Source organism: Urocitellus parryii, chromosome 9, assembly GCF_045843805.1.
Source record: "Urocitellus parryii isolate mUroPar1 chromosome 9, mUroPar1.hap1, whole genome shotgun sequence".
NCBI lineage: Eukaryota > Metazoa > Chordata > Mammalia > Rodentia > Sciuridae > Urocitellus > Urocitellus parryii.
In genome coordinates this window covers 82,536,908-82,551,655 of record NC_135539.1, presented here as the reverse complement: position 1 = coordinate 82,551,655, position 14,748 = coordinate 82,536,908, and the positions used below count along the sequence as shown (strand labels likewise).

At 46.1% G+C, this 14,748-nt stretch overlaps 1 protein-coding gene and 1 non-coding gene across 2 annotated transcripts in view; both read left to right on the top strand.

The window, feature by feature from the left end:
- Edaradd (EDAR associated via death domain) overlaps positions 1-14,748 on the top strand; it is a 46,482-nt gene that overhangs the window by 14,119 nt on the left and 17,615 nt on the right. The gene's annotated exons all lie outside the window — the stretch shown is intronic.
- LOC113200247 (U6 spliceosomal RNA) lies at positions 11,340-11,446 on the top strand. Its single transcript, XR_003303017.1, has one exon. It is a non-coding gene; the product is annotated as a U6 spliceosomal RNA (small nuclear RNA).

Genomic DNA, 14,748 nt, shown 5'->3' with positions numbered 1-14,748 from the left:
CACCTCTGTTCAGGCTCTCCCTCAAGCACACCAGCAAAGTTGCACAATCCCTGAAATCTGCTAAGCTCTGGTTGAAGCATTAAATGTCTCAGAAGCATGTCTTGCCCCAAGACAGGCTGGTTCATACCTGTTCCTTTCATAAACCAAGTTGATTTTTAACAAGTTTTGTTTGGTCTTGCTCTAAAAACATCAGTCTGTAATAAATCTTCAGTAATGATATTCTTGGGCAAGCAGATCACCTCTGTGGTAAAGCAAAGTTACATAGTATTTGCTAGAATAAGTAATTTTAATTGCAAAGCATAGGCAGTAGTGCTTTTAATGGGGGGAGCAGGGGCTCAGTTGCAGAATGTGGGACTCAGCCACATAATGTGAATGTGGGACTCTTCCTCCCAGTCCTCACAGTCAGCACCTTCCTCGAAATGTCAACCTAGTGACTTGCTGAATTTGTACTTTTCAATAAACCCAAAGTAAACATTTTCCCTTCCTAGTAGCCTTCAATATCTTTAACAGTTTTTCTCCTTACCTTTTTTTGTGACACGACATAGGTTTCCTTGAAACTGAAAAGAATGATGTGTTTTTAGTTTACTTTTAGGGGTTTTCCAAAATCGCTTCAGATTAGGTGTAGAATATATGTTACAACGCTGATCAATGTTTTCCCTAACATTAGTATTACAGTTCTGGCTGTATCACTAAGGACTGCCCTCAAATATGAAAATGTATGTATCAACTAAAGAAAAGGAGGAAAGATCTATTTGAGACTTCTGAAGTTCTATTTTAAAATCAAATGTCTTTTCTTCTGGTAAAAGTGGGAATATAAAGCTACCTACTTCAGTTGGCTATTTCTTTTATAATCTATAGGATTTGTTCTAACTGCTAGAGACAGAAAGATTCTTTGAAACCAACTTGGCACTTAGAACAAAGAAAACTCACTAGGGAAGAAACATTTAAAAGGGAGAGAGAGGAAAAAAATGAAAAAAGGCAACCTACCCTCCATTTTTTATAGTTGAGACATTTAAACAAGCTGGAAACGATTCTTGATTTGAACACTAATATCCTATCCCAGTAAGGTTTAATTTCAACCGCCTTTCTCTGACTCCTGTCACATCTGATGTCTAAGACAAAGCTGTGGGAATTATCCTCCTCTTTGAGTCATTCACTCAAAGCCATAAGTACTGGAGCTGCCCTGCCCTGCAATTATTGATTATTGACTATGTAATCTGAGGCCATCTGAACTCAGGTTTTCTGTTTTTGATGTGTGTGGTGCTGGGGAGGACTCCAGGCCTCCTGTATGCCAGGCAAGCTCTCTACCACCTAGCCATGTCCCAAGCTGTGGACTGAGCGCTCTTGGACATAAAGAGGCAGGAGGGGCTGAAGGGAGGCAGGAGCCCCGGCAGAACTTACAGATTTGCTGGGGAGGACTGCAAAGAAGATGAGATCCCAGGAGGTGGGCTCTCTGTTGAAAGGATCCAGAGGACATTTCCTGTGATCTTCATCGCCAGACAGTGACATCCTTAACTCTTCTACACACACAAGCACATGGCTAATGAGGAAGCGCAGAATTGATCCAGTTTGTAGTCAGAAACCCACGCCAAGCAGGGTCTGAAGTAACCCTGAAAATGAGGAAAATAGTCAATATTTAAATTGGAGTTGAGAGATCATAGAAGGACCAACACTTTCCCCTATGTTGTTTTCTTGGCTTTACAAAACTAAGGGTTTTATTTTTAAGTTTTAGAAAACACATTAATGATTGGCCCCTATAGTTATCCTAATGTAAGATGTTATAATAAGAAAAAGTGAATGTAGCATATACAAGAGCTCTTCCAACCGTCTTAGAAAACTTTCTGTAAATCTAAAACTATTCTAAAATAAAAAGTTTATTTTAAAAAGAATGATAAGTAAAATTCAGATTCTAGGAAAGTAGAAGAACTCATCCACGATTTTACCATTCAGTACAAACTATTTATCACTTTGATAAATTTCCACCTACATTTTTATGTGCAGTTATAAAGAAAACTGCAAATAATTGCACATTGTTCTGTTCCCGGGTTTTTTTGTTTGATACCTCGTGTGCACTTCACTCAGCATACCATCCACCCTGTGGCTCCATGTGGCTCACTGTCCTGGTCAGTGGCAGCAAGATAGGATCACGTGTGACATGGAAACCATGCTGGGGGCTGTGAGCCAGGGCCAGAGTCCTCTGGTGGTGGGATGGTGTGAGTGAGGCTGTGAGGGGACCCTGTGACAATGAGTGTTGGCCAGGAGCTGCAGCTGTCCTTGACGACCTTAGGAGTGGGCTGGAAGGATAGTGGAGGGCCGGGCCCTGGAGCCTTGATGTCAGAGTTGGGTGAGTGGAAGGTGTTGGCCCCTTGGCCATATCTGGGACTCCGGATCAGGCAAGATGAGACAGGCTGGAAGAAAGTTGCTATTAACAGTGTAAACAGAGAATTCAGGGAGGTCAGGTCTGTGTGCTGGGGAGGAGGAGTTAGCTCCTCCTTTTATCTACAGAAGTTTGTAGTGTCCCTTAGGGTCATGTGGTGTGTGCCTTCTGTGGCTTTAGCCTTTTGTGTCATGATTGTAGTATACAAAGTAGTTTCACTTACCTGAAAATCACTCATTTCTGCCTCTTTGTCCCTCCCCCAGCCCCTGGCAACCTGGGATCTTTTCTCTGGCTCCATAGTCTTGCCTTTTCCAGAATGTCCTGGAGGTGGCGTCACACACACGTATGGCCTTTTCAAACTGGCTGCTTTCACTTAGAATGTGCCCCGAGGGTTCCTCTGGGTCTCTTCATGGCCTAGAGCACTGCTTTCCGGGGCTGAGTGACATCCATTGTCGCTTAGCCACTCACCTACTCAAGGACATCCTAGTTGCTTCAAACTTGGGTTATGAAGAAAGCTGCCGTCAACCTGCATGTGCAGTGTCTGTGTTAATTCCTCAGTGTGAACGCTGGCTTATGGGGTAAGAGGGAGATGATTTTTGTAAGAAGCAGCTGGCTGTCTTCCCAAGAGCCTGTTCGGTTCTTGGTTCCTGCTGGGGATGAAAGAGCCCCTGCTGCTGCCCCTGTCCCCCAGCATCTGTAGTTCTGGGCCCTGGCCATTCCAGCAGCTGCCTGCTGGTGTCCCTTGTCATTTTGTTCACATTTCCTTGATGACACAGGACTGGAGTATCTTTTCACACGCGGGGTTTCCACCTATGTGTCTTCTTCCATGGGTGTCTGCTCAGACCTTTCTCAATTTTAGTTGGTTTGTGTTCTTTTTGTTGATTTTGAGGTTTCTTTGAATATTTATCAAATATGTCTTTTACAGATATTTTTTCCCAGTCTGTGTCTTGCCTTCCTGTTCTTTTGACAGTGTCCTTTGCCAAGCCAAAAATTTTAATTTTATCGAAGTCGGTTTATCAGTTCTTTGCTTTGTGGGTGGTGCCTTTGCTGTTGAACCTCAGAAGTCACTGCTGAGGTCATCTAGATTTTCTCCTGTGTGTTATACCTTTAGGTCTGTCATCCAGATGGAGCTGGTTTTGTGAAGATCGAGAGGTCTCTCTCTCTCTCTCTCTCTCTCTCTCTCTCTCTTTCTCTCTGCATGGATGTCCAGTTGTTTCAGCACCTGGTTTTTTCTTTTTCTTTTTTTTTTTTAATACTAGCCTTGCCACGCTCCTTTGTCAAAGACCACTTGACATACTTGTATGAACCGACTTCTGGACTCTCCCTTCTGTTCCACTGACAAATCTGTGTGTTCTTCCCTGCACCATTCTGTTGGGACGACTGTGACTTTGTAGGTCTGAAAGTCGATGGTGTGAGTCCCCGCACTGCAGTCCTTCAGGTGGCTCTCTGGGTCTTTCATCTCTTCATGTGAATTTTAGAATCAGTTTCTCCATACCCAAAGCATAACTTGCTGGGATTTTATTTTTTTTATTTATTTATTTATTTATTTATTTATTTATTTATTTATTTATTTTAAGAGAGAGTGTGAGGAGAGAGAGAGAGAGAGAGAGAGAGAGAGAGAAAGAGAGAGAGAATTTTTTTTAATATTTATTTTTTAGTTTTTGGCGGACACAACATCTTTGTTTGCATGTGGTGCTGAGGATTGAACCCGGGTCGCACGCATGCCAGGCATGCTTGAGCCACATCCCCAGCCCTTGCTGGGATTTTAGTTGGGATTGTGTTGATTCAGAGCACCGGCTGGGAGACCTGGCATCTGGACAGCACTGCCCTGCCATTACTGCCCCCACTGTTTACACACCTCCTTGTCATGGAGGCCGCGTGCCCATCCTGCTTGCACAGTAGGTACTCACTGTGGTGTGTGAATGACAGTATTCTCAGGTTGTGCTAGTTCCTGCTCACAGCACTGGGATCATGGTGGTAAAAAGGACTGGACCTGACATTCTAGTGCATGAGAAGAGGACTCTTTGTCCACTGGCCCTGAGACCTGTACAGCCCCCCCAACCCTCTTAGTGTCTTCATTTTCCTATCTGTAAAGCAGGGGGGCTCATCAGAAGTATCAACTCGGAGCTTTTTGGTAATGAAATGAACTAATACTTTTTAAGCTCTTGAAATATCAAGCATATCATCAATGCCTGATGCAACGAATAGATGAGATTAATCAGCAGCAGATTTGCACTGCACAGAGCATTTCCAATGGTAACAGGTGCTGTGAAGAAAAATAGAGCAGAGAGGGGCCTGGGGAGTGCTGTTTTTAATTGGGAATCTGAAACAAACAGCTGTGCTCAAGGGACTCTTAGAAAATCTTAAAGAAAGCAGAGGAAGCGGTAGGTGTGGCAAAATCACAGGCTGTGCCAACTCTGGTTCAGGCAGCTTGGCCTCTCCTGCTGCACCATGGTGGTGTGAGCAGAAGGTTTGCAGAAGATGCACAGAGCCTGCTTCCTCCCTCCAGAAACCCAGGGTGGAGCTGAGCTGGCGAGACCTGTGCATGGGGGACAGGCATAGCTCAAGGACTGGCTGTAGGGCACCTCCAAACACAGGTACCCAGGACTGGCCCACTGTAGGTATTCTGGGACTCTCTCCTACAGTGGGTCCATACCGTTACTGGGCAGTGGAGAAGAGGCAATAGCCTGAGCACACAGCTGGCCAGCTGGTGGCCATTGAGAATAGAGGCCAGCAAGGCAGAGGGAAGGAAGTGGGCCAGATGCAGAGGCTCTGAGCTTCCACCAGCAAGAGCAGGCGACCCAGCCTTCCTTCTCTGCCCCCAGCTGTCCTTCTCAGGGAGGGAGTAATTTTTAAAAGCCTCCAAGGTGATTCTACCTCCAAATAAAATAATTGAACAGGAGGACAAATCTCTGTCCATGTTCCAGGGTCCTCTTGGCCATGGAAACATCCCACCAACAGGCAGACGCAGCCAGGTTCTCACTCCCTTGCACACACAGTGGCTGAAGGGGTGGGTCTGTGGGTACCCACAGGCGATGGTCACCCAGTGTGGAGGGAGACCTGGTCTCCTCTGCTGGCAAGCACCCCTCAAGAGGCCCTTGGGTAGGGCTCATAGCAGCTGTCTGTAGAATGTAGACACCCCACCGTCCTCTGCTTGGGTCCATAGAACTCTTCAGACACTAGGAAAACATCTTCTGGCATATTCTGCTGCAGCCTATGCCACTGGATTATGACATATTTCCCTGATATGGGACTATGAGATGGTTTCAGTTCTTTATTTTACTGTTATGCATATTGCTTAGGTGAATACTGGAGTCTTGGTCCCTGCCAGTCAGCCCTGGTAAGGCTGTCTGCTTCCTTAGGCCACATTGATGTTGGTATTTACAGAAGAGACCCAGGCCCAGACTGTCGGTTCCTTCTTCCATGAAGCAAGCCAAAGGGCCCTACATCCATTTCTCATTAAAAAAAAAAAAAAAGTTACCAAATAGGAAAACCACAGCAGTAAGTAATTAATTTGTTTGAAATTAAATGTCTTTTAAATATTAAAAATCTTACAATTATATTCTAAAAAATAAGTAAATAAGTCTTTTAAAAATAAAGTTCTGCTTTATGTTATTCAAAATAAGTGGAGGGCTAGGGACCATGGAAGCCCAAGCTTGCTTGTCTGGTATTACAATATGGTGGCCGACACAGAAGTTTTCAGTCCATCGTTTGCCAGAAAACTGTCTTAATTGATAAATGATGCTTAAATAGCTGCTCAAGAAATGGGAACTAATTTCATATCTTTTTTTTTTTCACCAAAGTCTTGTATTTCCAAGGATACATATTTTGTTGTATCTTAGTAGGATTCCCCTGTGGCTTTGACCCCTCCCACCACCATACCTTCCTTTGGGAATCCAGGATTCCCCACTTCTTCCTAGCTCCCTGCACACCTTGACATAAAGAGGCATAGCCCTCTCTATTGAACCTTACCCTAAGCTGAGCACTGGCCAGTGGTAAATTGGAGGGTGGCTTAGCGTTGCTAACTGTACAGTTTAGAAAGTGGGTCTGGGCCCACACACCCAGTTTGACAAGTTGACCTCTTTAGAATTTGCCTTGGTTTGAATGGGTTCTTGGATTTGTGTTTTGAAAAATTTGTCCCCAGTGTGGCAGTATTAAGAGGTAGGGGGACTGGTGCGATGGCACAGTTGTAATCCCAAAGGCTTGAGAGGCTGAGGCAAGAGAATTGCAAATTCAAAGCCAGCCTTGGCAACTTAGAGAGGCCCTAAGCAACTTAGCAAGACCTGTCTCAAAATAAAAAAAAATAAAAATAGGTTGATTATGTGGCTCAGTGGTTGAGCACCCCTGAGTTCAATCCCTGGTACCAAAACAATTTTTAAATAAATAAATAAATATTTTAAAAAGAGGTGGGGGGGTCTATAAAAGGTGATCAGTTCATGGAGGCAGTGCCCACATGAATAGATTATATCATTCTCTCAGAGTGAGTTGATGATTGCAAGAGCAAGTTCTTTTGTTTTTTAATATTTTATTTTTTAGGTGTAGATGGACACAACACAATGCCTTTATTTTTATGTGGTGCTGAGGATCGAACCCGGGTCCCACCTGTGCTAGGTGAGCACTCTACCGTTGAGCCACAATCCCAGCCCTAAGAGCAAGTTCTTATAAAGCAAGGCTGCCCTATATTTCTCTCTCCTCCCACCTACTCAGTCCCTTTCTGTGGTGCAGAAAGGGCCCTCCACCTTGAACTTCCCAGCCTCCAGAACTATAAGCCAAACTTCTTTTCTTTATGAATTTCTCAATCCTTGGTATTCAGTTATAGCAACAGAAAACAGACTAAGGCAGCCAATGAGGACCTAAGAAGTCATTCTTTTGACTCTCTTACTTACGGAGGAGGGAACCTGAGGCAGTTGATAATGGGCAGAATTGGAGTCTGTGACTTTGTTCAGCACCACCCCCCACTCCCAGAGTTGTTAACAGTCAGTGTTACCAAGGTCACCTTGCCTAAATCTAAGGAGATAGTAGGCTTTTCCACCATTCTGGTGATTGATATCAGACTGCAGAATAGCATGCGTGAATGGTTCTAGAGCAGAATCGGTAAATGGAGGGGTCGTTCTGCCTTTCTTTACAGTGGGCAGAATTCCGTCCAACAGCTTCATTGCCTCGGCAGAGCAGTGGCCCACCAGACTCTGCAAACTGGAAGCAATTATGTGCGTGATAATAACAGGGCACTGGCCCAGCCAGCACTGCGTAGCTGGTGTCTGACATGAGTCACCTGGCAGGCCCCTACCTGCTCCTCTTGGTATTCAGCAATCCTGGCAAGCTCTAACAGGATCTGTTTAATTGATTGGTGAGTCCTTTAGCTTTTTTCTCTAAGGGAAAGATCAGATAGCTCTGGTTTGTTTTTAATTCCTTTCTTTACCTCTGATATGGAGTACATACAATGAAGAGCCGGTGCTACCAGGTAACTATAAACTTGCCCTGGGACATACACTTGGTATCTTTAACTCTGATGAGAGGGACTCACTTAACCATTCAGCTAATCTGCCAGTCCAAACAGATGGCCCTTTCTTAAGCCAGGCCATGAAAGGGCCCTCGACATGGTGCTATCTGGGTACCTAAGAGGAGAGCAAGACTCTCAAGGGGTTGGTTTCACAGAATGGAGATTACCTGCTCTGTGCTGTGAACTTGGCCTTAAACCCTGTTTCCTCTGTTCTTTGTGGACCAGCCTTCCACATTAGCCTACAGAGCTGGCCATCCTGCCTCTAAGAAGGGGATCTAGGGTGCTACATTAGGATAGACACACTAACCACTAGCTGTGAGTAACAACAGTGAAGATGGCTTGGGTCTTTAAAAGCCATGGAACTTCCACCTTTTGGGAACCCTGGAAGGTTTTGCCCAAAACAGATGAGAACCTGACCTCTGCTTGTTGGTGCTGCACTTCCTCAGGGTGTGGTGTCTTATCTTTCTAGACTAAGTTATTTGTCCCAGGCTGTGAGCTTGCTGTGATCCTTCTCTTCTTCATGCACACACCATCCACAGCCATGATCTCTTGGATCACACTGTCACTGGGAACAAGTCCTTCAGCCCAGACTCCAAGCTCCCCTCTCTGACCCTAGCCTTGCCTCCTGTGTCTTCCAGTCCCCTGCCTCCCTCTGCAGGTATGTTTAGCCTTCACACGTCCCGTGTTCAAGTGTCTGCCCTCCCGGCCTCATTCATAGCCTGTGGAGAGGCTCCTGCTGTTCCCAGCCTCTCGTCCCTGTCCCCAGCCCTCCTCTGACTTCAGTGGACCTGGCTTCATGCCCCGGTCAGCTCTTGCTGGTTTCTTGCAAACCTGCCTTGCTGAGTCCTAGGCCTTGGGTGGACCAGGACCACCTGCTTCCTCTGTTGACTGGAGAAAATAATGGATATAAGTTGCTGTTCCCATCGGTCCTATGACGAGTCCCTGCTACCCAACCTTAGTCACCATTCAGGGCCTAGAGGATATTTTTCTATAATGAAATTTCCCAGAATCAAAATTCTAGAAGGAAAATCACAGTATTCTTATTGTGATGTGGCCTATTAATGTTAAAGGCTTTGACTTTAACAGGTAAGACATGGAGAAGCCCAGGGTGATGCTTCCTTCTCAGCACCTAGTTGCTTCCCAAGGACACACAGGGGCTTTCAGAGTTCCCAGTGAAGTCAGCGGCTCTCCATCTGACCAGCTCCACTGCCTCGACACAGGGGTTCTCCTCATTCTCCTTCAGGGCTGTGTTGACTAATGCCTTTGGAGCTCACGGTGGGTTAGAGTGTCCCTCAGACTTCAGTTGGCAGGTGTCAGGCATGGCCACCCTCACACTTCTCAGGATCTGAACTGGCACACTTTTTAGAAAATTATTTGGCAGCACCCACAGCTAATGGATCTAGCAGTCTCCCAGTGGGGACAAATTACAGAAATCAAAGAGAGGTCAAGACCGTTGCAACTCTCATGACAGGAGTGCTGTGGATCTCTTCCAGGCCCACTGGCAGGAACTGGTTGAGTGGACGCTGCAACGTTATTAAACATTAAGGAGAGAGACGGCTGCCTTTGAAAACTGTGTGTGATATATTGTTAAACAGATGAAACCGTTTGTAGACCAATATGGTTTAGGACTTAAAAATGTCTCTGCAGATGGTGACTTTGGCCATATGTCACTAAGGTGACTCAGGGATTGGAAAGGATGTGTGTAGACTGTCACCAGTAACCTGTCAGGGCTAGGTGGAATTGCAGGATGGGATGAGAGATTGACCAAAAAGAATTTTTGTATCTCTTTTTGCTTTGTTTAAAAAAAAAAAAAAAAAAAGCTAGGCACTATAGTGCATCCTATAATTCCAGCAGCTAGGGAGGCTGAGACCGGAGATTCTCAAGTTCAAAGCCAGCCTCAGGGATTCAGTGAGGCACTGAACAACTCAGTAAGACTCGTCTGTAAATAAAATACAAAAAAGGGCTGGGGATGTGGCTCAGTGGTCGAGTGTCCCTGAGTTCAATCCCCAGTACCAAAAAAAAAAAAAAAAAAGCATGATTTTGAGTAGTTTTTGGTTTTTTTGTTTTTTTTTTCAAATTAGAAATAAAGTCTTAGAATAAACCACCCATGGTATTAAGGCTCAGAGCGCTTTTCATACAGTGACACATGGCACCACAGGAAGAGTGCAGAGCAGGGAGAGTGTTAACACCGCCTTCCGTCACCCCTACGCCTGGCATCACTTGCCTCCTGTCGCCGGGGATTGGGAAAGGAACAGACGCCTGCGAAAGCTCTGCCTCTGCAGTACCGCACCCTGCGGTCTACCTCCATTTTCGTGTACAGACCAGAGTCTCCTGCACAATCCTTTGTGACATTTCTAAACAGTGATCCAGTGTGCTTCACACACAAAGGGAAAGCCTGTTGATCTTTCATCTTTGAACCATAGCAGAGGCGTGCCCTGCTGGGTGGCAGAGGCACTGTGGTCCTTGACCCCCACTTCAACTCCTGCTGGAGGAAAGAGGTAAACATGCCCAGTGACCTGTCAGGGCTCTCAGATGTGCATTCTTCCCATTTAGTTCTTCATCCTCAGTGGAACACCCCAACCCGAGGTCTCCCCTGACTCCCTGCCCACTTTTGTGCTGTCTTTATTCTGTCTGTGCCTTTCGACACTTGGTTCCTGTGATATCAGTATTCACGCCTGTCTTTGTTCCATTCCTGGATTTCAATCCCGAGGCAGCAGGCCTCAGTCTCTACATTGCCAGGGCTGAGAATGTTTTTTACACTGAGTAGGTGCTCAGTAAATATATCTCAAATTAACTACATTTCTGAAAGCCAGTTTCCTGAATATACTTTGATAAGTGAACACACGTCCATTTTTCTATAGGTATATTTCAACAAAAAGTAAAAATGGATGCTGTTGTTGCAATTATAGCAATTAATTTGCAGAAAAATAACTGAGTATAAATTGGTTTTCTTAGAAGGAGGTTCACAGTGTAGTAGGAGTATTTAGAGGTAGAGGTTGGTAATTGTTCGGCAGAGTCACGCAGGTAATTGGTCTGCCTTGGGAATTCTCACCACTCAAAGCTACTTGGCTTTCAATGGCCAGGTGACACAAGAAGGTTTTGCATAGTCTAAACCCTTGTTAGAAAAGCTCTGCTTTTAGAATCTTTTCGGGTTCTTTTTTTAAAAAATATTTTTAGTTTTAGACGGATACATACTTTTACTTATTTTTTATGTGGTGCTGAGGATCCAACCCAGTGCTTCCCACATTCAAGGAAAGCGCTCTGCCACTGAGCCACACCCAGCCCCTTTTCAGGTTCTTGAACTGCAGTGGAGGTTGCCATTGCCGGCAGTGGCAGCTTGATTTTGGTGTCCATTGTGGCTCCAGCCAGGCTTTGGCTCTGTCAGTTTAAGCAACGTAAGGTGTGCTTTCACATTCAGTTCTTTTCCCCTCAGATTGCAGAATGATAAAGACAGGCTCTTTAGTGCTACTTTGGCCGCTCATATATACTGGAATTGGACCGATACAGAGACGATGGGTGTGGCCCCTGCACAGGATGACACACAGGGTCATGAAGCATTCCTTATTCAAAGAGGTTAAGGGAAAAAATAGAGAACAAAAAATGAACTCTTTATTAATTAGCCTAAGCATACATATTTAAAGACCAAACTGGACTATCCTGAAAGATAGGTTTTGTAGAAAACTAGCTTCTGAGTACCCATGGGGACCAGCAAAGACCAAGATTTCAATGTGTTTTGTTTGAAAGATCTTTTTAGCATTTTAGTTTGGTCGTGCTGGGAGTCAAACCCAGGGCCTTCCTTGCCCCTCAACACATGCAAGGGAATCGCTCTGCCACTGAGCAACGCCCCCGACCCTAATCGGCTTTTATTGTTGGTTCATGAACTGGGCAGCATTCAGTCTGCAAAACAGAGGAGCTCCAGTGGGCGCGGCAGAGAATTTGGTTTTTTAAAAGCAGCTTGAGCAGGAAGAAAGGAACAGCACAGTGCAAAAGGTGGATGGGTTGTCATGAGGTTGTCTCAGATCACTTTCCTTGTTGGGGTTGGAGCAGAAGGGACTCCCTTATCTGCCAGCTCAGGTGGACTGGGCCCCTTTGGATCAGTTCTTGCAAATCTTTTTTTTTTTTTTTTTTTTCTAACTGGCCTGTTTGGAGATCTCTCTCCTGGTTCTGGAGGAAGTCGGGTCTTAGGAGTAAGCAGCTTAGGTTTTACTTTGGTGATGTGGGTTCCTAGCATGAGTGACTCCATTTTGGGTTGGTTGGTTAGGGCCTAGTGCAGGAGTGCAGTTCAAATCGATGGCTTCCTGTGAATCTTATTTAACAGGACTTCCCTATTAATGTCAGTACCCAATCATGTCATTCCATCCCCAGGTGGGCTACATGCTGAGCTCCGAGTTGAGAGCCTTTCCCAGGCCATGCTCTGGGCCCCAGACTTTCTCTGCTTAGAGTCTGGTATGAAATCTTAGTGTAAATCTTTACAGGCAGCTGTTCTACAGCACACAGAGTTCTCAGCTCCCTGAGTAAAAACGGGACCTATCAGCTTATAAACCAAACAGAGGACAAAATTCCTGAAACCTTGCCAATTTTCTCTCTGTTGAAAGAATTCTTGGCAGTAGTTAACACATTTTGCCCAGTACTAAAATAATTCTGTTATATCCACAATGAGAAGGTTTTGTAAAATGGGGTTTTTCTTAGCCTATTTGAATAAATAAAATATTGGTGTTCACCCCTGCAGTACACTAAAACTTATTATGATTTTCAAAAAATAACTCTTACCTGGGTCCCACAATACACCAATTAAATGAGAATCTCTTCCCAGCTAGAGTTGAGAAAAGTTAACATGTTTCAGGGTGGTAGACAAACTTTCCAAATGCGTATGAATATTAGTCTGTTTCCAATTGCTATAATAAATACCTGAGACTGGATACTTTATAAAGAAAAGAGGTATATGTTGCCAACAGTTTTGAAGGATGAAAGTCCAAGGTTGGATGATTCCCTTGTTCCAAGAAACTAGAAGGACCTCATAGTATCCTGGCAGAATACATGAGAGAGGGAAGATCACATGGCAAGACAGGAAGCCAGAGAGCTGGAGGGCTCTTTCATAACAACCCCCTCAAGAGACTGTAACCAGGGTCTCAGAGAACGAATTAATCCCTCTGAGCAGGGTCCTCGTACCCTAACGACTTCCACTGGTCCCACTACCTCTCAACATTGCCACACTGGGGACCCAAGCTTCTAGCACATGAATCCTTGGGGACAAACCATATTCGATCCATGCCAATGCCTATTTGGTTTAAATTAATTTATACACATTTAAAATCACAGATTTGGGGCTGGGGATGTGGCTCAAGCGGTAGCGCGCTCGCCTGGCATGCGTGCGGCCCGGGTTCGATCCTCAGCACCACATACAAACAAAGATGTTGTGTCTGCCAATAACTAAAAAGAAATAAATATTAAAAAAAATATTTTAAAAAAATCACCGATTTCTGTAATTTGCAAGTGCAGCTCTCCCCTCTTCTTTCCCATGTGTAAATGCCACTCACAGAGTCCCTCTGACTTCCTGGACAGTGTTTGAGCATCTCACCAGGCCATGTGGCCCTGCAGAGCACCCCGCCTTCCCTTTAGATAACTTAGTAGCTTAGGACCTCGCTCAGTTACTGAGGCTGGCCTTGAACCTGAGATCCTCCTGTCTCAGCCTTCAGATCCATTCAGAGCAAGCCTGGGAGAGCTGAGGATTAGCCAGTGGCCCTCACTGGCAGGCAGAACTAGCCAGCAGGTCTGTGGACAGGAATACAATGGGACCATAGGAAACTTGTGGAGATGAGGCCCTGGGGCAGGGTGACAGGATGGGAGGGGCAGAGAGAGCACCATGCTGAACTGCAGCCTGTGCCCTGGCCTGGACAGTGCCAACAGCATCTGCCGGTGACCTTGGCCCTCCCTCCCTCCACAGATACAGGGTGTTAACTGGCTCAGACCTGTGCTATCCCCAAAGCACAGTAAGCATGAGGTACTTGCTGTGCTTGGGGGACACCCAGGGCACAAACCCAGACTGGGGGTGGGAGAAGGCACCTGAGGAAGTGCCATCTAAACCGAGGCCTGGGCAGGCTAAAGGGCTGGGTGGCTGTGGGCAGCTCTCCTAGCCTTCCTGATCCTCTGGGGAGCTGCCTTCCCTCTGCCCTCTGCTGGTACTGCTCTCTAGGGCACTGGGCACCACTCCCCGCCTCCAAGTCTTGTCTGCTCCTGACCTTCAGAGCCTGGTGCCTTCCTGCACTGGGTGCTAGCACCTTCTGCTTCTTGTCCCTTCTCTGACCTTTCTCCTCTTGCTCCTCATTTCTGCCTCTGCCACCCAAACGTAGGCTTTTCAGTGCCCTCGGCTCATGCCCACCCACTTCCAGTCTTTTCTCCCACGACTACCTCAACACCTTATTTCCATCTTCTGTCTGGGGGCTTCTCCCAGAAACCCCACCAGCATCTCAGACAAAAGGGAGCCTGACTTCCTGCGTTGTCCACGACCTCTCCAAATCCTGTTCCTCTTTCCACCTCCTTGGCCCTGCCCTCAGTGACTGTCTCTGTGGCAGCTCTTGCTTTATCCGCAGCCCTCCCAGGTGAGGGCATCCATCCAAGCCTCATCTGTGCTTCCCCTCCCCTCCCCTGGCCTGTCCCTACCCCCCTGAGTCCTGCAGCCAGGTGGGCATTTCCTGCACTAATCCTAGACAGCTCTGAGGACACCCTGCCTCTGAGGAGAGCTTCCGTGACTCCCTGTGTCTGTGAAATGAAGTCCAGCCCCTGGAAGGGCTGCAGTCCACTTCCTGTCCCCTCTTTCCCCCTCCTTGCCCTTGCTTGACACACTGCGCCCCAGAGGTGCCCATGTTTTCCA